Consider the following 23437-nt stretch of genomic DNA (forward strand, 5'->3'; position numbering starts at 1 on the left):
GCACCCTCTGATGTTTTCAGTTCCTCCAGCTGGGCAAACAGGCAAGCAGACAGTGAGGAGAAAACCCCCATGAACTCTCCCACTGAGGATGTTACAGCATGGATGCCCTGGCTGACTGCAGAGAATAAAATGCCCTCAACTCTTTAGTCCTGGGGAAACAACTGGAGTCTGCATCTAATTAAACAGCAGTAATCACCACTGCAAGACAAAACCATAGGAAACCAGGCTCCATCACCTCCACAGCTCTTGGATGAGTTGGGTACCACCTAGATACTGGTTAAGGTTTAAGTTGCCTCTTGAGACATGGCCGCTGCCACATTCCTTCTCAGGGGACACATAACCCAAGTTTTTCCACCACTGAAGCTTACTGAACATTCAAGGAACATTTCTTGCAGAGAAATTCACCCCAAAATAACCTGTATTAATGAAGCTGTAGAGCCCTTCTATAGGCCCAAAGGCCACCATGCTTTACAAATTAACCTCTGATGGTACATGCCCTTTTCTTTGCTCTTTAAGGTTCTCAGCAATTTGCTACCTTCACAATGACTGACAATCACAGCATGGTCCAAACTGTGGATGTGGATTCAGAGGTGGGGGAGGAGAGAGCAAAGCCCATTGACCCAGTCTGCTTTGGCTGCTGGTGGCTGCTATCACCTTAGGTCTACAGATAGCCCACGCGCAGGATACTCAACTCATCCTTTCACCCTTCTTGCCCTGTAGTCTGGAGAATTGACTACGTTACCAAAGCTACAGAGGCCCGCTGTGTAAGCCAGTGTGTTGAAATGCCTTTTTTCCAATCCCCGATCAGTAGGCACCAGCGTGCTTTCTCAGCAGCACAGCTTGACCCATCTACAGGCAGCCAAAGCTGGGAAAAGAGCATGTAAGAAGTCCTGCCAACTCATCAGGCAGCATCACTTCCTCATACCCAATTGGCTGCAAATTGCTGTCTTGCTAAAATGATGACTAGAGTTGGATCAGAAAATGTGGCTTCCCATACACTGTTCATTTTGTTCATGGAAATGCCTTGTTCCTATAACAGCATTACCTCCATACAGCCAGTAGGAAGTGTCCTGGTTTTGCAAATCATAGAATATCTCAGGCTGGAAGACACCCAAAGTGATCATTTAGTCCAGCTCCCTGCTCCTCACCGGACTACCTAACACTAAGCCATATGACTAAGAGCATCATCCAGATACTCCCTGAACTCTGACAGCCTTGGTGCCACGAGCACTTCCCTGAGGAGCCTGTTCCAGTGACTGACCACTCTCTCTGCAAAGAGCCTTTTCCTAATGTCCAGTCTGAACTTCCCCTGACCCACCTTCATTCCATTTCCTCTTGTCCTATTGCTGGTCACCAGAAAGAAGAGATCAGTGCCTCCCACCTTGGGGAAGTTGTAGACTGTGATGAGGACACCCCTCAGACCTCTTCTCCAAGCTGAAGAAGCCAAGTGACTTCAGCTGCTCACTTCACCTTGGTGACACCTCCAACCTAGGTGGACCATCATCTTCATCATTGCTTGCTTTCACTTCCAGAGCCTCATACCTGCTGTAAAGAAAAGAGTAGAGATTAAGCATTGCTTTATGATAAGCACAACTTGCATTTTTTTGAACAAAATACACTAAAATTAGCTAAACAACCAACACATAAGGTAATCCCTTACCAAAACATCAAATGAGTATTCCTGCCAAGATCTATGAGAGCATCAGAGAACATCAGGAGTAGGGCTGCTGCATGAGAGAGGATAAGCCAGAAGCCAAGGGTAACCCCAGTGCGACCAGTGCCCTCACCACCAAGGGTGTCATCCCACAGGGTATGAACAGGGTGGGGATAACATACTGAAGTGACTACCCCCTACAGGGCACACTGATGGATTGGGTCTAGGGGACATTCCAGGGTCCAGTCATGAGCAGCAGGAGACAGAGCTGGAGGTCCACCAAGGACACTAGGTCAGAGACAGAACTGAGTACCAGCATTCCCACAGCAGCCTAGGCAAGAACTAAAGGCCCAGGACTGCACTTAAATAGAACTCCTGGGCCCATTGCCAGAGAGGGTGGGTGGGTGGGTGTGGGGGCTGGCAGGTGAGACTGGTCTGGGCTATTAAGGTCTATTAGTGCCCTAAGGGCACTGAAAGGAGCTTGAAAATTTGCTCCTAGTCAGGTATCAGGACATCTGTTGCTGCTCACAGTTTCCTCTGTCTGTTCACCTGTCACCCCAGAAGTAGTTTCTGCACAAAACCTTCTGTGGTCCGAGACTAGCAGTATGTGATGGAGGAATCACAGCGTGCACCTACACAAAGGAAAAGCCACTATGGACACGATGGCTGGAGCCACAGATGGTGACACCAGTCATGAAAGAATGATTCAAAGGTGATGGATCACCATCCAGCACTAGAAACCCCCTGCAGGACAAAGACAAAAGCGTAGCTGATAAACTAAATGTTTTTTAGTTTCTGGGTCAGCGAGGCAGGTTTATTGCAGAGTACCTCCGAACTGATCAGCTGGCTAGTTCAAGGACAAACCTGCACACCTGGGTTATCTTGCAGTGGAAAGCAGTGCGTGGATGGGAGGAAAGGGGAAGGTAGGGAAAGAATGTACGGAAACTTGTGTGTTGCTGGGTCTCTGTGTCAGGACCTGTCCAGGGCTCCTGCCCACCCCAGCAAGATAGGCAGTGCTCCCAGGACCCACCATCCACACAGAGCCAGATTATTCCATGACAGATAGCATAGCCAGGGTGGAGCAACCAGCAAGAAATAAATCAAATTTAATTGCCAGTATTGCCCCCCAAACAATGGATGCCCAACCACAACATGCCCAACTACCCCAATCTCCAAAGTCAACAGGAGAGAAAGAAAATTCTCACAAAAACAAGTTTACATTTTGCACTTTGATACCTTATCAACACAAAGTGAGGAATGACACCTACTGAATACTTCCCACATTCTGAAGCATCACCATAAGATGCTTCTTGGTGTTTGAACATTAAAACTATCATAGGGTAAAGCAGTATTGCTGTGAGGGTAAAAGGCAGAGCAAGAATTCACTTTTTGGCAGTATTATGTTTGTGTGATGATAAAACGTCTTTGCTAGCTCAGACCTGTGTTTGGAAAAAACATACCTCTAAATGGATTTTTTTTTCCAGTATTGCCATCTTTGTTGGAGCTTTGTTGCCAAGATAGCTAATGGTATAAAAATACCTGTGCGAATGCAAGCACTGGAAAGGCAGACAGAAAACTTTGCCATTTAATGTGTTAGGAAATGTCTATAAAGATGTTACACAGAGCAACAGCCTTTTTTCTTGTTATGGTGCCGACACAGTGTTAGGTCATGCTGGCTTTACCTGTAAGCTTATCCACAGCATCTCACCCTTTAGGAATCCCTGCTACAATTTTGGTTGAAGTACCTTTCTGGAAAAGAGGACTCTTGAGAAAGAAGAGCAGTTGTACAAGATGACCTAACAGTTGAATAATCTTTTCCCTTTAGGCAAAGCATGAGAGAACATGAAAGCAACCAAACAGGGTGATCAGAAATAACTGGAAATACATGTCCTGAAGGGTGGTACGTGATAGATACCAAGGGTCACTCAAAAACACACCACCAGTTATTTGCCCCTTCTAAAGTCACGGAGCTTTGGAGATTCACACTCCCCTTTATTCTCTTTGAGACACATACACACTCATTTACACACACACAGAGTGCCAGGATCTACACAAGTATGTACCATTGATGGAAAATAAATGGCAGTATAGAAGCCCTTGAGATCCAAGAATGTTTGAGGGTATGTTAGTGAACTGACAGGCTCTCCCTGCAGGTATCTACCATACACTGTTGCCCAAAGATGCACACATTATATTACACTTTGTTGAACATACGTTTCCTCAAGTTGTCTCTGCAGAGCTAATTCACCATAATGACAGCGGACTGCAAAGCCCATTACTTAGACAGGACAGTATTAATATGCATTTTATTTAAAGGAGCCTCGTTAGCTCACTGCTGGGGAACACATAAGCAAATCATCATTCATTAGGGAAGCCTGAGTAACATTGTGAGCTCTAGGACCCAGTTTTGATTCAGTCTGAAGTTATCTCCAGGCACACATCCAGTGTTTCTTCAGAGATGTAGCGACATAGAAAGAGTAGTTTTTCCTAAAGTTAATTTTGTATTTTTCTGCTCTTTAGATGTATATCAGGTGAATCAAACACCTGAGAAGTGACTTTCTTAATAAAAAACCAATAATAGGAAGTAGGTCAGATGCTAGTCTCATTTACAACTTCATTGACTTCCGTGGGGGTTTGGTGATCTCTCAAGGACAAAATTTTGTCTCCATATTCCTAGAAAAGGTTATGGTTAGAAAATCCAAAACCGTCTAACCGTTGCGCAATCATCAAGTGTGTAAGTAATAGAACTGCTGATGTACAAAGAGTTTTCGGACTATGCCTGTGAGATGGGCTGTTAGCCTTTTTGGAGAACAACGTTGCCTCTTTCCTCTCCTTGAACCAGAATGCAGAAAAATACAACATCCCTCCCTGAACAGACTGCCTAGGATATGGGGTAGGGTTAGGGCAAAGGGAGCCAGACTTGGGCTTTCCTGAGGCAGACTAGCAGCACCCTCCCCCATACCCTTACAGGTGGTCTTGGTAGTTTGGGGGATCAGGTCAGATGGCTTGTGCCAGTTACCAGGCACATTAGGGAGGGAGTCAGAGCATCCTGCAGGAGAACTGTATTGCAGGAGGGAAACCGGCTGGCCTTAATGGTAGCAAAGGGGTAGGCAGACTGGAGGCGGCTGTAGGGGGACATCTGGGCTGTGGGACCACTGCACCACACCTGAGTCACACGGGCTGCAAGAATAGTTTTGAGGACCAGGGCTCCAGGCTGGCTGCTAGTAACATCAGGAAGGGAAGGCACATGAAGCTTTTAAGCAAAGGAGAAGATTTGTGGCTCCAGGGAAGAGGGCAAAGGAAGACAAAGGGTGAAATCTCACCTCAGGTCAGCAGTGAGACTAACAGCTCTCCAGTTTGGAACTAAACAACTAACTATGTGTGCTCACAGCCCAGAAAGCTGACCATATCCTGGATAACATAAAAAGAAGCATGGCCAGGAGGTCATGGGACACGATTCTGCACCTCTACTCCACCCTGGTGAGACCCCTCGTGGTGTACTGCGTCCAGCTCTGGAGTCCTCAGCACAGGGAGGACATAGACCTGTTGGAGCAGGTCCAGAGGAGGGGCACACAGATGATCAGAGGGATGGAACACCTCTCCTGTGAAAAAAAAAAAAGCTGAGAGTTGGGGTTGTTCAGCCTGGAGAAGAGAAGGCTCTGGAAAGACCTTATTGTAGCCTTTCAATACTTAAAGGCAGCTTATAAGAAAGATGGAGACAGACTTTTTAGTAGGGCCTGTCGTGATAGGACAAGGGGTAATGGTTTTAAACTAAAAGAGGGCAGATTCAGACTAGATATAAGGACAAACAAATTTTTTCTGATGAGGGTGGTGAAACATTGGAACAAGTTGCCCAGAGAAGTTGTGGATGTCCCCTCCCTGGAAACATTCAAGGCCAGGTTGGACAGGGCTCTAAGCAACCTGATCTAGTTGAAGACGTCCCTGCTTATTGCAGAGGTGTTGGACTAGGTGACCTTTAAAGGTCCCTTCCAACCTAAACTATTCTACGATTCTATGAACCAGAAATCCTGTAGCAATAAAATATCTGAAACCCTTGCAGGGGAAGGGTTTGGGTTTAGACTGGTCTTAACCAGTCTGTAAAGTTGAATAAATCAAAAAAGAAGTGTTTAAATATCCCTAAATTTATCTTAAAATTTGCCTGACTTACAGTGAGACCTAAAGATAATGTGAGAGAAAATTGCTGTCCCTGCGTCAGCCCACCATGAAATGCTTTAAAGGTGGCTAGTCTTCCATGCATGAAGGGAAAGCTTTCCAAATAACTCTTTTAACCTGTCTCAGAGATGTCTTAAAAGATGTAGCCAGTGCACATAGTGCAGTGAGGCATGAGTATACTGAGGAATTAGTTCAAACCTTGGTTTGGGAATTGAACTGAGGCACAGAATTGAGAACACCAGACACAAGATAGCCTGAACAAGGAGACCACACACACACAAGCACAGCACATCCTCATGGAGGGACAGACAAAGAACAGACAATGCTTTTGCTTCTGGCTGATGGAAGTTCTATCTCCACGCCGAGGTGCAAACAGTGATATTTTATCCTGGCTTGTGTCATGTCTAAGACACAGTGGCTTGGACAAGGCCTGATGAGGATGCTATAAACACATGCCCCAAGAAACTAGTATCACTGTAAGAAAGCCCAGGAGCAAACCTGACCAGTAGACCCTTAGTCATGGCTTGTTAAGTCATGTCCTTGCTCTGTTTTTGTCTACTGCATTCAACTGTCCCCAGGGTTTGGGGTAGGGGTCTCTGTCACTAAACAGTATGAATGAGGCTGCACTAATTTTGGTTCCTTTCACTCTGCACTGCGCTCCTAAAATATTGTAGCTGGTCTTGTACCCTGAAATGGTTTTGCAAGTCCTCATGCTATTTATCAGGGCATGAAACAAGTGCCCTCAGATGGGCTACATACTTGGGTAGAACCCAGCGCAGTCCTCACATCAGATCATTCACCCTGAACACAAAAAATGGCAGCTTGCGGTCAAGAGGGCACCAAATGGCTTACGCTTTGCTGACCAGGAGTGTGGATGTCTCACTACAACTGCACCTGCGGGCTTGCCCTTAAACAAGCAGGGTGACAAGGCCCTTTGGAAAGGTGACATGTGAAGTTGCACAGAGGTGGTACAAGTCTTCATCGGTTCTGATTCCCCCTCGTCTCTGAGGGCCGATGCACCTGCAACTTCCAAGATTCCTTCCCTATGAAGAGAAAGCAAAGCCAGCAATTCAGCCCCATCTTTTCTAAAAATAATTTAAAGGAATTATTTCCCAAGTTTCCCATCTTTCCTGATGCCCCACATCAAGTAAAAGACCTTTAAATAGCAACAAGTCACAGGAGATGCTAGCGATTTTCCTGTTCTGAGTGGGGAGAACCATTTCTTTAATGACAACCCCAATGGGACCAGGACTAGTTCTTTCTTCATTTGTCACTGAGCGCAGCACTCAAAAACTATATGTTGTGATGCCTAGTGCATTCTTGTGACAAGTATATCAACTCCCAGTCAGATGGCAAGAGCTTTACAGAAAGGTTGCCATGTATGTGCTCTGAATTGTATTATTATGCACATACACTTGTAAACACGTTGCATTGTTTTTGTGATCATAATCAAGCTGTGGATGCAAAGCAGACACCACCATCAGGTTCCGGCACCTGAGCAGAACTTCCATCGCAAAAGCAGATCAGTCAGGTGTAGCATAGGGTTGCCAGGTTCCCAAAAGGCTGTAGCTCTAACAGTTGGCATCTCAACAACACCCTCCGTGTGTGTTTGCTTCCACCCTTTTGTGCTGCTGCCAGGGTATGTGCTTATGCGCACAGAGCATGTCCTGTGTAAGCAAGCACTGTGAAAGGGAGCATGTCCTTCACGTGAGTACACACATGTAAGTTCAGAGTAAACATCTCTCATTTATATGGAGAATTATCATTAGGGCCACTTGTTGCCTTTGGACTCTAACTAGTAAAGTACATTTATAGAGTAGTAAAAACATACTGAAGGATTCTCCACCCAGTGGGATGGAGAGTAACCTATTTTAGATCTTTCTATTACTTATGTAAAACCCATTGAAGATACACTCCTAACTACATGAACTTCAACACAGGTAAAGAATGATGTTATATGACCATTCCTTAATTTCTGTAAAGTTTAAATGAAGATATCTTTTTTGCTTGTTGAAGTCTTTTCTCCTTATATATATGTTTTTAAAAATTATTTTACCCAGCTCTATGCCTAGTTTCCTGTAGCAGAAGTTGACTGATTTGAATACCACTGCTTGAAAACCTTGAAGAGCTGAAAGGCTGGTGATATTTTTTTTAAAATCATTAGACCTGACTGAAAATATTCCATTGATATAATTTTTTTTTCCTTTTTCCTTTAGTGGAACAGCTAAGAGCATGCAAACACACATGAACTTAACTATATGCTTAACCCTTTGCAAAAGAAGAACCCTATAATTCTGCCTGTGAAAGCACGAGAATCCCCCACACTTCATTTTTATGCACATGCATATATACCCACGAGAAGCTTTGGCTCATCCTTTTTACAGGCAATTAGTTATTTGAGCTTTTTGATTAAATTATATGTGAAAGATCAGTGTTTCAGAGTCCCAGTGCTTTAATAGCGATTTAATTGTATGTTTTGGGTAAGTGCCAAAGTGATGAATGGAGTTATCACAAATGACAATCTCTGCAAGTGAAAACACCAGCTCTGTGGTACACTAAGCAGCACCAAACTGGCCAGGTAAGAGTTAAGTGGCAAAATAAAGGAGCTGATACAAGCAAAACCCCAAAAACTACTGAGCTTGCATTTGCCTTTTGGGAGGACAGTGCAGAGTCCAAACGCTTCAGGTACTGAGGTTTAAAATATAATCAGGTCAGAGGTATTACACTGGGTATTTCTGGTGCAGATCAAAGGGAATTCTAAAGAGCTCAATTAATCCTTCTGTCCCAGCATGATGCCTGCTCCCACATAAGCAAACTCCTGTGGGCCAGTGTTCATTATACTAAGGTGGTATCTTTGTAGTGGCCAGTTCACAACCACTGCTGAGGATCTGCAAGAAAGCCCATGAAGCATGGATTGGTTTTTTGCATGAAATGGGAGTTAAACATCAGATATTCTCTCTTAAACCATTCCATACTTCGACCAGTTCTTATTAATATACACACATGCAGTTCTCTTTCATATCCCTTTTCTCTCCTGGAATTCAGTCCTCTGTGGAGATGGTGTGCAGGTTGGAGGCAGGTTGGGCTAATGAAGATGGTAGCCAGTGCAAATATATTCTTACTGAATTTCTGTGGTATAAACCAACCTGGTTTTCTAGGTATACACAGGAAGATGTCCACAGATGCCTCCTGTGCCTGAGCTTTTCCTTCACTGGAAGAGGCTGGTACAGGTGCGGCACACCTGTGTGAGCAGCAGGCAGGGGAACACAGCAAAGATGACACTCAAACACCTGTGCTAAGGTGCAACTCCCCCCCTCACCACTCCCCTCCTGCAGCACGAAGTGGAGCAGACTCCCCAGTCCTCCCACCCACTGGCAGCACACACCAACCCATTGGTGTGCCCTGCAGCTCCAGCTGCTGCTTCTGGCAGGACCCCTCACTTCTGGTCTCAGCAAAGACAACCTCAAGAGACAGCAGAAGAGGCTTGGCACAGCCTTGGATGAACTTTTCTTGTGTTCTTACAGATATTTTGTAGCCTGTCTTCCTCTGGAGCAGGAGGAGCACTGCTCAGCTCAATCTCACAGCAGACATCCCGCCTCAGTCCCTGGGCCCCTCCCTACAGTAGCGCTGAACATCTCCTCAGCCTTTGAGGACTACATGTTCTTGTCATAAGAATCAAAACATTTGAGTCTCTGCTAAATTAACACTTAAATGATATGTACATACCTATCTTCCCTTCTTTTGTTGTAGCATAACTATCAGAACAGAGGAGAAGGTGCCACTATCCCAGGGGAACTGTCGGATGACTGTGAGCCAGTCTGGCAATTTCTGATACATCAATTACTTCGTTGCTTCCAAGCCTCAAAACTGTAATAACAAATACATCGGGGTTTACACACAATCATTTTCTAGATCCACAGATTTCAGTCCCTTGCAGAAGGTGTATGCTACCATCTCTGAGGATGTGCCTCCACGCTTGGTACCACCACAGCTCTCCTAAGGTCTAGGGGCAGGGCTGCTTCTTGCTGTATTTCAGGAAGGCTCATTCTATTTTTAAAAGGATGCAAATCATTTTAATCATTGCAGTTAATCAGCACTGGAAGTTGGGCAGCTAGTTATAAACTTCTTTACATACTCTTTCGCTGTCTTGCACTATCCACATGAGACAGATCTAACTATGATAAAAAATCTGACCTAAGGCACCAAAGACATCATTGTTGATTGAACTAAGGCTGGAGTGTCAAACTGGTGTCAGGAGCCTGGGGTGGGAGGAAGGCTACGAGAGCCATGTCCTCAGCTGATGTCATGCCATCCAGCCTGAGAAGAAAGCTTAGTTCACATACAACCCTTTGTATAGGCACGCTCTAGCTGCCAACTTTAAACACCAAGGATTTATTTTAACTGCCTGTCCGTTATTATAGGCTCTGCAAAAGCACACTCTGTAATGGGATCCCTGAAAGAAACTCCAAAGGGAGAAAAATTCCAGCATATTTTTGCTTGCATTCACAGACATGGGCAGAGAGCAAGGAGGCCATATGGTCTAACTTCAGCACCTCTCATCCATCAAACCAGTTAGTCCCTCTAGTACTTCATATACAAATCAGAAAAACCACCGGCTGGGCCAACACGAAGCTTCCTGCCCAGGAATGTTTGGGCTGCAGAGGAGCAAATCCTGCCAGTGGGCAAGCAAAAGCTAGCACTCGAACAGGAGCCTGAGACGCAGGGCTACACTTGCTATTTAGAGGGTTTAGTGTTTTCAAGTACATCTGAGAAGAAGCAGCGGTCAAACACCTTTCGGGTATACCGGTGTAACTCCAGGGACAGCCCCAAGCTGTGGCGGTGTAACCAAGAACAGCCTTCTAAGGATACTTGTGAAGTAGTGCACAAAATGCTTTGCTCATCCTTACTAAAGCTTAGAGAACATGAACTACAAGGCCTGTTGGTTTCCAGATGAGGTGGGCTTTCTGTTATCTGGCATCATATGTGGGACACAGTAACAGAACTGCTACTAATTTTTGTAATTATGATATTATCATTTTACCTGGAATTTCTGAGATGACCCCAACCCTCAACTTACTTTCTGGTGGAGGAGTCAGTCCACTCAGGTATATTTTGATGCAGTTCATCAAGACAGAAACTGCTTTTTTTTGGCTGCGTTCCCAGCCTAAGGTGTCTCATGAGTGGGCTCTGTGAATCATCATCAAACACAGGTAGGAGTAAGCTCCGATTAATTTGTGCAATATATTGGCATAATGGGATACCTAAGTTTTTTCCAGAAATTGGGAAAATAATAGAAAGTCAAAGTCAAAAGTGAACCACAAAATGCTACCTCATCAGTCTTTTTGGACTAGCTGACCTCCAGAGGTCTGTTCCAATTCAAATCATTCTGTGCTAATTATTTCTTCCGTGAAGTTTGGGTTCTGCCATACACATCCAAAACACAGATGAAGAACCAGTGTTTCAACCTGATTCATGTCCTTTAGCTCCACACCCAAAAAGCTCTAGCAAAACTAGCAAGAGTGTTGATGGAGTGAAATCCTTCTCCAGGCACGGGTGCCGCAGGTTCCAAAGCCTGCTATGAAAATGCAGCTCTGCATGTTCATGCCCCACTCCATGCCCTGTGTTTGGAGGTTGGCAAGATGAAAGCAGGTGTGTTACCTTCCAGATACACTCTGACTAAACACATTTCTCCAAAGAAGCCAGCCCAGCTGGCCATGAGTTTGTTATGCCTGTTAGCCATGACTGCAGCTGAGAGACGTCTTTTTGGGTTTGATCCAGAGCCTGTGGAAATTGATAGAAAAATTCACCCACTTCCAAAGGTGTTCTGAGAGAGTCTTCTGCTCCCATGCAGTACAAATAATATTTTGAAGTATCACATGAGGCAGATAGTCATTAGGACAGTAGGCACCGCTTTTTTTTTGGCTGTATGAGAAGAATCCAATGCTTTGGCATTTATTTAGTAAATCACAGTTAGGTTAGGGGAGTTATGAAGGGAAGGACACAAGGAAATACCAGATGGAAGAAGTGGTCAAAATGAAGAATTTCTTGAGAACTGCCATTGGAATTTCTTTTTGCATATGAAGACAAAAGATCGGGGTTTTTTGCCCTTGCGCTTCTGCTGAAGATTTCCCTTTAAAGCACCACTTACTTCACAAGGGAGAGATGCTTCACAGGAAAAAGCCAGGACCGGCACAAACAGGAAAACAGTGAGAATGAGCAGGACCAGTTGTTCAGACTTGCAGAGCAAAAAACCCCAAAACAAAACCCAAATAAGACAGACAATTAAATATGTGAGAACTGGCTCGGCTCTTTATTAGGTTGTTTGGATTAACATATCCACAAGGAAGAAAAAGACACCTTGTATGTTTGCAGTTCAAGAGCTCAACCTTCCTTAACCCTCACTGCTTCCTGAGAAAGGGTGTCCCCACAGCTACTGCAGATGGGGCAAAGAGCTCGATCTGCAAAATGCTGAGGGAGATCTATGGAGAGGGAAAGGCCTGAAAAGCAAGAATGAGAGAACGCCACAGGGGCCTGTCCTGCTCTCACAGCCGCACGCCCCTAATTTCCTCTGTCTAGCTCCAGAGCACCCACTCCACCTCTGGGTCAATGGGCCACCAAAACAATTCCCAACGGCAAGCAGGAAGATGCCCATTTCAATAACCACTTTAGGAACAAGCCATTAACCCTTCAACTTCAGAGGCATCCTTTCCTTTTGTGGAGTTTTGTCGTGACCACACACACACAACTGCAATCTGTTGCTCACCACAGTCAAAACGAATTTGCAGTTTTCCTGTCACATGAAAAGCCCCATGCTACCCACCCGAGAAGGCACTCAGCCTGTGTTACGTGAAATTTGGCCATTCAGGCTTTGAAAAAAATCAATAGATAAATGAACAACTGGACGTGCCCTTGGGTCAACTCTGCCCCGCAGCTCCCATCATCCCTCCAGGGCAGATAGGGCTGAGCAGACCCAGTGGGCATTGACCACTCAGGTCCTTGCTGTACAGGTCCTGGAAAGCAAGCAAAGCTGTGGGTGGTACCTCTCTGCTTTTTGGTCAACAGAAGAGCAGCACAGGCCTCTGCTCAGAAGTTAAGGCTACCTGAGTGCATGCAACTGTAATTCATTACAAAAACTGTAATTTCTCAGGAGCTACCCATGACTATCTCAATGTACGGTATCAAAGACTGAAGCACTGTTACCATGAACCTTCTAATTCTGCAGTCAGAAAGACTTTTTGTCGGTAAGTATAAAGTGTGTCCCTTTTTCCTCACAACTTCATGAACAGGAATCCCACACAGGCTGCGTTCAGACCTTCCATACCCTGCAAAATTCAGAGGTACTAAAGAAATTGTATGTAAAACCCTGCCAGAATGCATTACCTCTCTAGCATCTCCTCTCCACAGCTCCCAGCTGTACTGGTGGGAGCCCAGCCCTACAACACCAGGGCCTCTCCAGCTACCAGTTACAAGTGGCAGCAAGTTGCTTTTTCACAATTCTCCTCTTCTCCACTTGGGACCTTCTCAGTGGCTGAACACAACCTTTCCTTTCGGCTCTCCTGCAGTAAGAGGTAAGGCTTCCCACCTCCTGAGCAGGGATCTAGAGAGGTTCTTCCCAGCAATTCCAACAGTATATTTTTCATCAGAGTGTTGGTGGGCTTTTTTTCCCCATAGGGTTGTTCATCTACCTCCTCCACTTGGATTTATCTTTTTTTCTGGACTGTGGTACCTTTTCTGAGATCCAAACCCAAATGGAAATAACCAGAGAGCTGTGTTAGCTCAGCACAAAAGATGCTCAGAACCAAACCAGTTTTGAGAAGGAAGCCTGTGTGCATGTTTACGATGCTTCCTGCCAGTGCCTACAGACCACTAATCACAGATCCTTTGCATCAGCAATTTGCAGAAACAAGCTCTTTAGGCAGCAATGCTATTTCTCCTGTGCTGTGGACATGAGTATGATTAAATATATTCCTGGAGCACTGTGGCCTGACTTTTTTTTTATTTTTTTTTCTTTCAGAAAAGCAGCCAATGATCTTGGATGTCCCATCTAAGACATCTGACTTCCAGAGGGGAATGTCAGGAATTTCCGAAGAATCAAAACCCCATACCCAGCATATGTTTTGAACTGGACACCCAAAACAAAGTCACTTGGAAGTAGGTTACTGTTGTCTGAACACTCCCAAATATCTCTGAAGACACTGACAAGGAAGTGATGTGTCCATCAGAAAACTACAAACTATTTAGAACTGCTAGGCACCAGAAAAAACATCAATAAAAACCTGTTTGACATCCAATTGCAAAGTAAAAAAAGTTTTAAAAAAAGAAGAAAAAAAAAGAAAAAAAGGAAAAAAAACCCCGAGAAAAGCGTGGCAAAGCCAGTATTAGCTCTTAAAATGGGAAAATCTTCCAACACACCCACTTCAGTGGCGTGTCCTTGGCAAAGCTGGGGTTAAGAGTGGCCCAGCCAGAGGTACCACACCAGCTCCCAGCAATCAGCCACGTCAGTACTTGCTGCCAAAAATCTCCTCTGGGATCACTACGCCTACGTATTTGCTATTCTGCCTAGAAGGCCCCCAGTAAAGGACAGGGGCAGAGCGCTGGAGAGGGCAGGAAGGGGGTGCATCGCACCGACACCTGGAGCAGGACATGATACCTGGGCTCCACCAGCTGGTTACGGGCTCTGAGAGGTTTGATCTTTTCTTGCAGCTTTCTCCGGCTCAGGCTTTATGCTCACAGTTTGGCTGAAAGCAGGCTCCGGACTGCACAAAAGCTAAAACCGGAGCAGGGGAATTCTTGCCCTTGGCATGAACAGCTACCACAGCAGCTGGCCGAAAATATTATAATACATGGGAATCTGGCAGGTGGCTCAGGGCTGCATAGCTTTTGGGGAAATATTCTGTATTGCACCCCAGAAAGCAGGAGACGAGAGAAAACACATTTTGTGCATGCGGCAAAGTGATAAATAAAAGATTTAAATAATGTCAAAGAGACCATCCACATTTAATGTTAAATATAAAGCCCATAAATTACTACAAAATCTTCCCGGGTCCTGACAGCCAAGCCAGATAACTCTCAGGGAAGGGATACCACGTACATACCGCAAGTTCTCCAGATGGCATAGGAGTTTGACAGGAGATCGTGCTGCTGCGAGCACTAAGGGAGGCACTTAGTGGTCTGCAGGCTCCGGAGCCCTGTTAGCAAGTGCTGTTTTCCATGCATAAAATGAGGAAGGACCTTCTGCATGGGCAGGGTTACCCCATGCCTCTGCCGTGTGGGTGACACTGAAGCCTTGTCCGACTTCTCAAGCAAACCTACTTCTCCAGAACCATTTTGATCCTTGTGGATGTTGACCTAATTGTAGGTAATAGAACAAGCTGGATTCAAATTCCCTGTGCTGAAGACAGAACTCCAGTCCATCATAGAAAGGGTTCACTTCCTCCCCCCCCATCCCACTACATACTTCTTCCAGGGAACTGTAAATGCTTTTGAAAGAAAAGAAGGAAAATAGTGATGAAAGGTTTTGAGTATCTGTACAAGCCATCAATTTCTGAAGCATTCTCTCCAGAACAAGTTTTTAGATATTTTGGGGTATTTTGCTGCTGTGATGCTCACAATTTAATACAATGACGCTCATGAAATCAGCATGATGCCATAATGTTTTGTGCTGGTGCCAGCTGGAAGAAAAGCCAACTTTCTGTGGGTCTCATTCTTTTGAACAGAATATTAAAAATTCACTGAGTTAATTCTGTGAGTTTGCCTTGGCTCAGCAATGGGAATATATATCTGGAGTTAGAACAACATATTTAAACTATATCCTGGAGAAATGGATTCAACACAAAGATGCATCCTGTAGTTTTTAATTATATTTTTTTCCAAAGCCATCTAGTTAGATTTAGATTAATACTAAGTCAAATTCAATAGTAGATCTGTGACCAGTGAAAACTTCCTATATATTGGCATATATGCATTTTTACCTATGCATTTTTGCAGATGGTAACTTCAGAGTTAGCTGTTCCATTGCCTAGATGACACCTGCAAATGTCGGGTCCCAGATTATTATAAGTGCATGTACACTTATAATACACATTATACACACACGCACATATAATATATATAAAACATATATATAATATCTTGTGTAATATCATATACAAAAGTGTATGTGCATTTATTGGCACTTGAGGGTTAAGCTTAAACATCTTCAGTGAGAGTTACAGCTTTTTGGACTAATTTTACCCCATTTCTTATTTCTGAAAAAAGTGCAGTGGCCCTTTCCCAGCAGGGGGAGGAAAGGTCAGCTCCTGGTGCAGAGGTGCATGCCCATCCTCCTCGGCCACATTACCTCCACAGTGGAGCACAGCCAGTCCTGCCACAGGCTCTGTTTTCCCATGGAATTCAGATGCCTCATGCTACTGAGAGCGCTTGCCTGTTGCGAACAAGGCCTAAAGAGCTCTTGCTCTTCATACAGGTGGGTGAAAAATGGTACATTGTGTTCTAGGTTCAAGTACAGGTTCTGTGATTCTTTCTTTTAATTTTCCTCCTCCTTTTTCCCTTTTCCTATAAACGCTTCTGTAAAACCAATGCCTTTAAAATCACCATGTGTTTGGCCACAGAAGTTGCAAGCTCACTGAGAAGCAAGGAAACGCTGCTTGTGATTTAACTGTTGGCCAATTAGTTGCTTTAATGTTTTAATCTTATGCAGCTTCATAAAATAATTCCATGCTAGTTTGATTTTTTCAGACATTTGATGGGTCCAGCTTGCCTGCTAAAAATGATGCCTGACTCACATCCTGGCAACAGTGTGTATTTGACATGCACTGGTGAAGCACTCTAAAAAATTGTGCTCAGGCTATTCCAAATTTAGCCTCCTACATCTGTGTGTATTAATGTTTGGGTGAGTCTGAACTATCAGCATGTGTCAAGTGGGTGACACAAGCTTGTCAGTGCATCTTTGTTGTTTAATTGCAAGTTCTGTGCTGAAGAAGCCTTCAGAGAGAAAACATTCATGTTTCTCGTAGGGTTTTTTTAGATCTGTTTACGTTGGGTAGCTTGGTGCTACAAGAAAATCCAAACTGCTTTGGACTGCATCTATCCTCAGCCAAATGTCAGTGACTTTTGTATTCCTCTCCAAATAAAACTACTTACCGTAAATCCAAACCTATTAAAAATGTGCAGCTGTGAAGTTACATCCATTCCTATGCTCAGAAATATTAAACCATAGGGCCAAAAGTTTTTTAACGGGAGGTGTACCTGGAGACAAACCGGTGAGGGGAGAGGTTGGCCACACGCTGGGTTTCACGTGGGAATGCACCAGCAGGATGCTGTAAAAAGGGGAGTTTCTCATGAGAAGTAGCTGCATGAATCGGTCTTTCAGCACACAGTGGGTGTCACACAATGTCAGCACCTTGGCCGAGGAGTGTCCCCCAGGATCAGGACAGCTTCAGTGGGAGTGGAGGTGGCAGGCTGAGGCTCTAGCCAAGCCCTGGGCTGGGATTGCATATTGCTCACTGAAATTTTCTTGTGGTTTCAGTCCGGTGATGTATTCCTCACTCCTGCTCCCAGAGGTGGAAAGATCCTGGCGGCTGGTTTGTCCTTCAAAAATGGGAATGAAATCCTCTGGTTCCTGTTGACGAGAAGCGAGCAAACACATAGCTACTTGAATGAACAGTGGAGAAAATCACTTTATGGCCTCTCCTCAGTGGCTCCACCACCCCGCATGGGATAGCCTGCACAGCTTGCAGTGCTGCGTGCCAGCGCTAATTGGTTTTGCTCATCAGTGGAAGCAGCAAGCGTACTGGTGCAGGCAGCGGGAGAGGGCAAGTGCTTTCACCACCACCCTGCCACCGCCACAGCCACCTCTGCGAGCCATGATCACACCTCGTGGGTGTGGGCTACAGACACAGGCTAAGAAGGTACCTCCTTTCTCACAGGGTATAGGTTATAGGCTGTATTTGCACTGAGCAGAGGCACTCCTGCCCCGCACACGGTGCCCTGTCCCAAGGAGCCCATCGCCTTGCTGATGGGCTCTCTTTTATGGTGGGACGATTCAGCTCCTCCAGGAGACTTGACTGTTCCTGTTTGTAACGTATGCAAAGCTGTGGAGGGTGACAGGGCTGCTAAAATTAACTTCTGCTAACTCATTCGTATCTGAGATGATTTACCTTCAGGGCTCAACATCAACTGATTTTGGAATGCATCGGCTTGCACCAAAAAACTGGGGGTGGCGAAACATCGGGGAGCCAGCCCCGGCTCTGCGCATGCTCTCCATTTCACATCACACAAGTAGGGTGACACACAAAAGCCTTAATGCATTCAGAATATTTCTTTTCAGGATGAAAGTGTAAGTATTTCCAGCCAGCACAGCAAACTGGGGTTTGCCTGCCAAGATTTGTTGCATTTTTCTTTAATTACAGTAGCAGCCAATAGGTTTAAATTTGAAAGCCAATGAACAGACTCCCTGCCTCTCCTCCCTCTTCGATGATGGTTTGAATCTTCAAGAAACAGCTTCCTAGTCTTGGTCTGGGGAGCCTTTAAGCACACGCTTTTCTTCAGCTAATGCATTGCCATCAGTCGAGCAGTGCTCATTTGCCAAGTTCAGTGTGCGCTTAAGTGCTTTCTGGGGTGGAGGCTGGAATATGCTTGGTTTGCAACTCCGAGAGCATGTGATTGCCATGAATTTATCTCGCATCAGAGAGATTTTTTATTTTTTTTTTGGAAGGCCTCCTGTTTAAACAAGAATCCATTGGTATTTTTGAGGCTTCTAGATCAAGGCTGCTAGAAAAAAAAAAGGCAAGTATTTCCATGTTGCACAGATTTAACATTATGTGTTGTATATAATTTGCAAAGTGTGGGAGCCTTTTCGATGAAAGGTACTCTGCACGTATATAATATCACCATCATCATTACAAATGCATCGAAGGCACAGATGCCCAAGCTGATTTATTATGGGCACCTGTCCCTGTATAATTTTCTAGCACTGCCCGCCTGGGTGAACTGATGAGATCTCCACTAAATTGGGGTAGCCTGTCATTTTATTCAGATTGAAATGGATTTTCTTGCTTTGAATTCCTGGCAGAGAGAAAACTATCAAAAAAATAATGGCTCGCAGATAATAAAGTTGCATGTCGAGCTAGGCATAACAGATACACAGCTGTCAACACTTTTCCTGGACACATTTACATCGTTTCACTAAGAGATGAGCAAGGGCCAGGGTGAGAGACAGAACAGGGGCAGGGTGTTTGCCGTTTGGTCCCCCCAAACACACTTGAGATCCTCCCAGTAAAGATTGTTCTCCTCATACTTTACAACAGCCAGTGAGATGGGCTCCCTGATGGAAGGTTAGGCAAATAGCCTTCCTTCAGATAAGAAACAATGGTTATGTTGCACTGAAATTGTATCTAACATGGGCTTTTGTATATTTTGGCCTCAACATGGCACCACATCTCCTGCTCTCATCTCTGGAGAGTTCTTAATGTCCAAGTGACGCACTTTGTGGAGATTTCAAGAAAAATACAGGTGTCCTGGCCAGCTTTCCCTCTCCCAGGCTACACGGGAAGCTGTAACTCAGTATATAATGGCTTGGCTTGCTTGTCAACGGAGTCACACTGGCCCAGGACAAAGTCCTGCTTGAGCCCTATGGCTCCATCATGCTACTGTGGCCAAGGCACACCGCTGCACAGCCAGCAGCATGCAGGACAGAGATGGCATTATCACACCAGGCTGGCTCTGATCCCCCAGCTTGGGGGGCCAGGTACCCCTTTCTAGCAGGATGTGTCTGCAGAGACTCAGTTCTCTGGCTCCAGAGCCAGCTGCTTCGGTTGCTCTGCCACCCTGTCCCTGTCCTCTCCTTTCCCTTACCTGATTCAGCCTTATATAGAAGTCCTTTAAAAAATTATTCTTGGATTAAGAAAAGCTATCCAAGGTCTATTCTTGATTCCTTCCTTCCTTGCTCTGTCTGAATACGTCCCGCAAAGCTGAGAGCAGCGGAGTTAGCAGCAGCTGCCTGCAGCTCATCTGTTGGCAAGGCTGGAGCTGAAATCACATTCTCCAAGTGCCAGAAAGATAGACCTTCTGGAAGGAAGTACCGGGTGAAAGAGCAGGAAAGCGAGTTTGCTTCCAAACAATAAACATGCAGATCGGAAATAATTGAGGCACTAGAACAAGGGGGAGGGAAAACAAAACAAACCATAACAATGGATCCTCAGATGAACTGGTTTTCCCTAGTAATAGAGAAGGGGGAGGAGGGGGAAGAGGAAAAAAAACAACAACAAACAATTTTAGGTAGCTCATAACTGACCAGAAAAAGATTTTTTACTTTGTGATAAATCCCAAGGAGTTGCTAACTCCTTGTGTTCAGTGTCACGGTGACAAGCTGGCATCACGGCAGCTCTGGCAAAACAGACAGAATCTTTCAGGACCTGCCCGCCTGCTCGCTGACCCGCCAGCAAGCCAGGCAGCTCGTCGCTTTGCCTGCTTCCCCTTAAAAATGCCAACAACACTCACTTATTTCAACAGAGCATTTCAGTTTGACCAACTCACCGTCTTCCAGCAGACTCCTGCCTGATCGGGAGATTTCCAAAAGGCTCTGTGATGCCAGGCAGTTACAGCTATAAGTATTTTTATGATGGGATACCATGACATTGTTCTGTAGAAAAGCATAAAGGAATAGAATAAAGGACAATATCGCCTCCTCCCAGGCAGCACATGCACTGTGGGTGAATGGTATCTCCCAGCTCCTAAGCGGATGACTTGCAGGTCTCCTGGGGTGCAAGGCAAAGAGGGACAAAGAATTCCAGATAGATGGGGAGCACACACACAAACCAGAGGCAAGCAGGAAAATGGACTGGGTTTTTGTGGCTGTGTGGGATCCTGTGTACAGTTGCAAAGGTACGTGATAGTGTTTTCCACGGCACAACAAGAGGTATTTTCAGAGCGCTGAATTCAGGCACCCAGCCTAGCTGGTTAAGTTACCTGGCCTGCCTCCTTAAACTCCCTGAACAGAGAAGCTCTCCTAGAGGCATTTCAGAACAGGAGCCCGACACAGGCTTATGGAATTGCTCCTGGAAGCGAGTCTCTCTCTCTCTCCCCCCCCTGTTTTTCCATTGACTCCAGAGGGAACCTGCAGAGCCTAGCTGGCTAGCTTAACTAGCTAAGTTGGGTGGCTAAATTTGGGTGGTCTGAACACCTCCGCTGCTGCATGGGGCCTAGATGAGGATTCGGGCTTTGTCTTTAACATCTGCATTTGCTGAAAAAGTACCTCGTCACTCATCAGCCTTAATGTTGCTATGCTTTAGATGAAATACATGTTTATGTTTGACATACTTTGGTTTTCACTTGCACATAGTGTGTGAAAATGAAAATCTAGGAGTGTGGCATGTTCAAGAAGGGGAGGACAAGGGGTCAGTTGATAAATAACCTGGAAGTTCACATTCACTCTGGGGCATTGCCTCTATCGGAGACTACATCTTCCTGCCTTCTGAGTCACAGGAGTGAATAATGAATAACAACGAAAGCTCTGAGTGACTGTACAGCAACGTGGTGCTGTTCACTCCTTGTTCAACAGCTCCATAATGGATCCTCTCGAAGTGCGTCTGCTCTCTGTCTGGTTTTCACAGCCTCCCAAATACGAGCATGCCTCCCCAGCTCCAGCTTGCAGTATTGCATTCCAGCATACTTGCTTTGCGTGACATACCAGTTACCTTCAAACAAACTCTGGGCTCAGTTTGCAAAGACTAATTCAAAGGTTGTCATTTAAAGAAGCTAAACATTTCACTGCGAGATATTCTGAAGCTCAGCCCTCACCAAACATTTAGTTGGATGTTTCTTTCAGGCCAATGAAATACTATGCAGCCAGCTACCTCCTGCATTTCCAAAGCTGGCCTTCAACAGGGCCAGCTCAGACCAGCTTAGGAAGCTGAATCATAAATTATTCCTTAAAAAAATAAGCTGACTCGCTTGTGATCCCAAGAGCCCAATCCTTGCCACAGCAGGGAGAGCTGCCCCTCCTGTGCCACAGGTAGCAGTCTGAACACAGTGGTCCCTCCAAACACCTGGCAGCAGGAGGAAGAGCACTGGACAGGCCAGGTTATGCCATCCCAAGCAGGAGCTTGGGAGAATGACGTGCATCTGGAGCATCCTTCCTTCGCCAGATGATGCAGAATCACCCAAAGGGTCATGTTTTTGTAGCCCAGACCTCTTGCCACTTCCTGAACAGATGATCCTGTTAAAGAGACATACATATTTATCATCGGAGCGATCCAAGCACGAATCTAAAGAAGTCAGAGGGTAGGTCTGTTGGGGGAGATGGAGTTAGCGTTACTAACTGTTGGGGGAGTTAGCATTACTAACTCATTTTTTCATAGCAGAACCACAAAGATTCTGTGTCATGCATGTAACCTTTCCATCTCATGGCAGGGTGTGTGGTAAGGTGGGAAAAGAGACAGAAATGTTTTCCAGTATTGAAATTAATGCTACTGCATACTGCTTCTGATAGTTTCCCCCAACTGAAGAGGCATAAAAGAATCTATACACACTTAGATTCATGTAGAGAAACAACAGAGAGGGAAAGAGATACTTTTTCCCATGCTCCTGTTGCCTGATTTTCACTATGCAGAACACAGACCTGTAATTGTGCTATTATATATTCCTCAATTAGGGGTAGGTCTAAAAACATCTGGCCTGGTCACATCTCGCTTGGCATGGATGAAAATTCATAAATAAACTCTAATAACCAAGATCTACCGATAGGCAAAAAATGCTGAGATTTTGTTGTGTATACTTTAGAAGAAGTAATTACATTTAGTTATATAATCAGTTATACAACACAGATGCTCCTCAAAGTAAACGGTAGCTCCATCCGTGAAGACTTTTGATGTGTGTTCCAAGAATTTATAATAAAACAAGGCATAAATGGGCTTTTCGGTGGCACAGGTTGGAAATCTTACAAGGAAACAAGTTTTCCTTGAAAAAAACCATCTCACTGCTTTTAAACGAACACTTTGTTTTCACTGAACTTTTACCGAATGCAAGACTTTGGGCTGTACGTGGGTCCTCAGAGAGTTTGTCTAAGGCCAGTGGTCCTCAGACCCTGGAAGCCCTTGGCCTCAAAGCAGCTTGCACATGCATCTGCCCTGCAGTCGCATCCCCAGCCCCAAGCAGACAGGCCTGAGGGTCACCATCCTGCTGCCAGAGCTGCTACAGCCCCAGGTGCTCCCAGCTCCAAAGCTCATGTGCTCAGTGGCTCTGCCCTAGGAAAGGGGGTTCTGGAAGCTGCTTGCAACCACCCCGAGAAATTAACTTTTTTGAATAGTGGTGAAGCCAGGAGAGCTTATAGCTTGATGGCAGAAAATTAAACGAAAGTTGGATTCTCATCAGAATCCAAACAAGCTGAATTCAAATAAGAAATTATCCTGCAAGCCTCTGCCTGGTGTGTGGCGTGCTGAGTATCAAACATCTGGGTTTCCTCCAGAACTGGAAGCAGTTCTGTCTGCACCCAGGGCAGGATGATCAGCTGCTGCCTGTTCAAGTCAGAGGGGGCTATGTCCGAGCAAATCAGTCAAGGGTATAACCAAAAAGCTCATTTTTGGGCCAGCTAGTGTCATGTAGAAGTAATTT

General features: G+C 45.2%; 1 long non-coding RNA gene across 1 annotated transcript; it reads right to left on the bottom strand.

Moving 5' to 3' along the window:
• Positions 1–1234: 1234 nt before the first annotated feature.
• LOC114017507 (uncharacterized) lies at positions 1235–15225 on the bottom strand. Its single transcript, XR_003562609.2, has 3 exons — positions 14240–15225; positions 9554–9694; positions 1235–1542 (listed from the first exon to the last, which is right to left on the bottom strand). It is a non-coding gene; the product is annotated as an uncharacterized LOC114017507 (long non-coding RNA).
• Between the last annotated feature and the right edge of the window lie 8212 nt (positions 15226–23437).

The sequence above is a fragment of the Falco cherrug genome, chromosome 4 (genome assembly GCF_023634085.1).
Source record: "Falco cherrug isolate bFalChe1 chromosome 4, bFalChe1.pri, whole genome shotgun sequence".
Classification (NCBI taxonomy): domain Eukaryota; kingdom Metazoa; phylum Chordata; class Aves; order Falconiformes; family Falconidae; genus Falco; species Falco cherrug.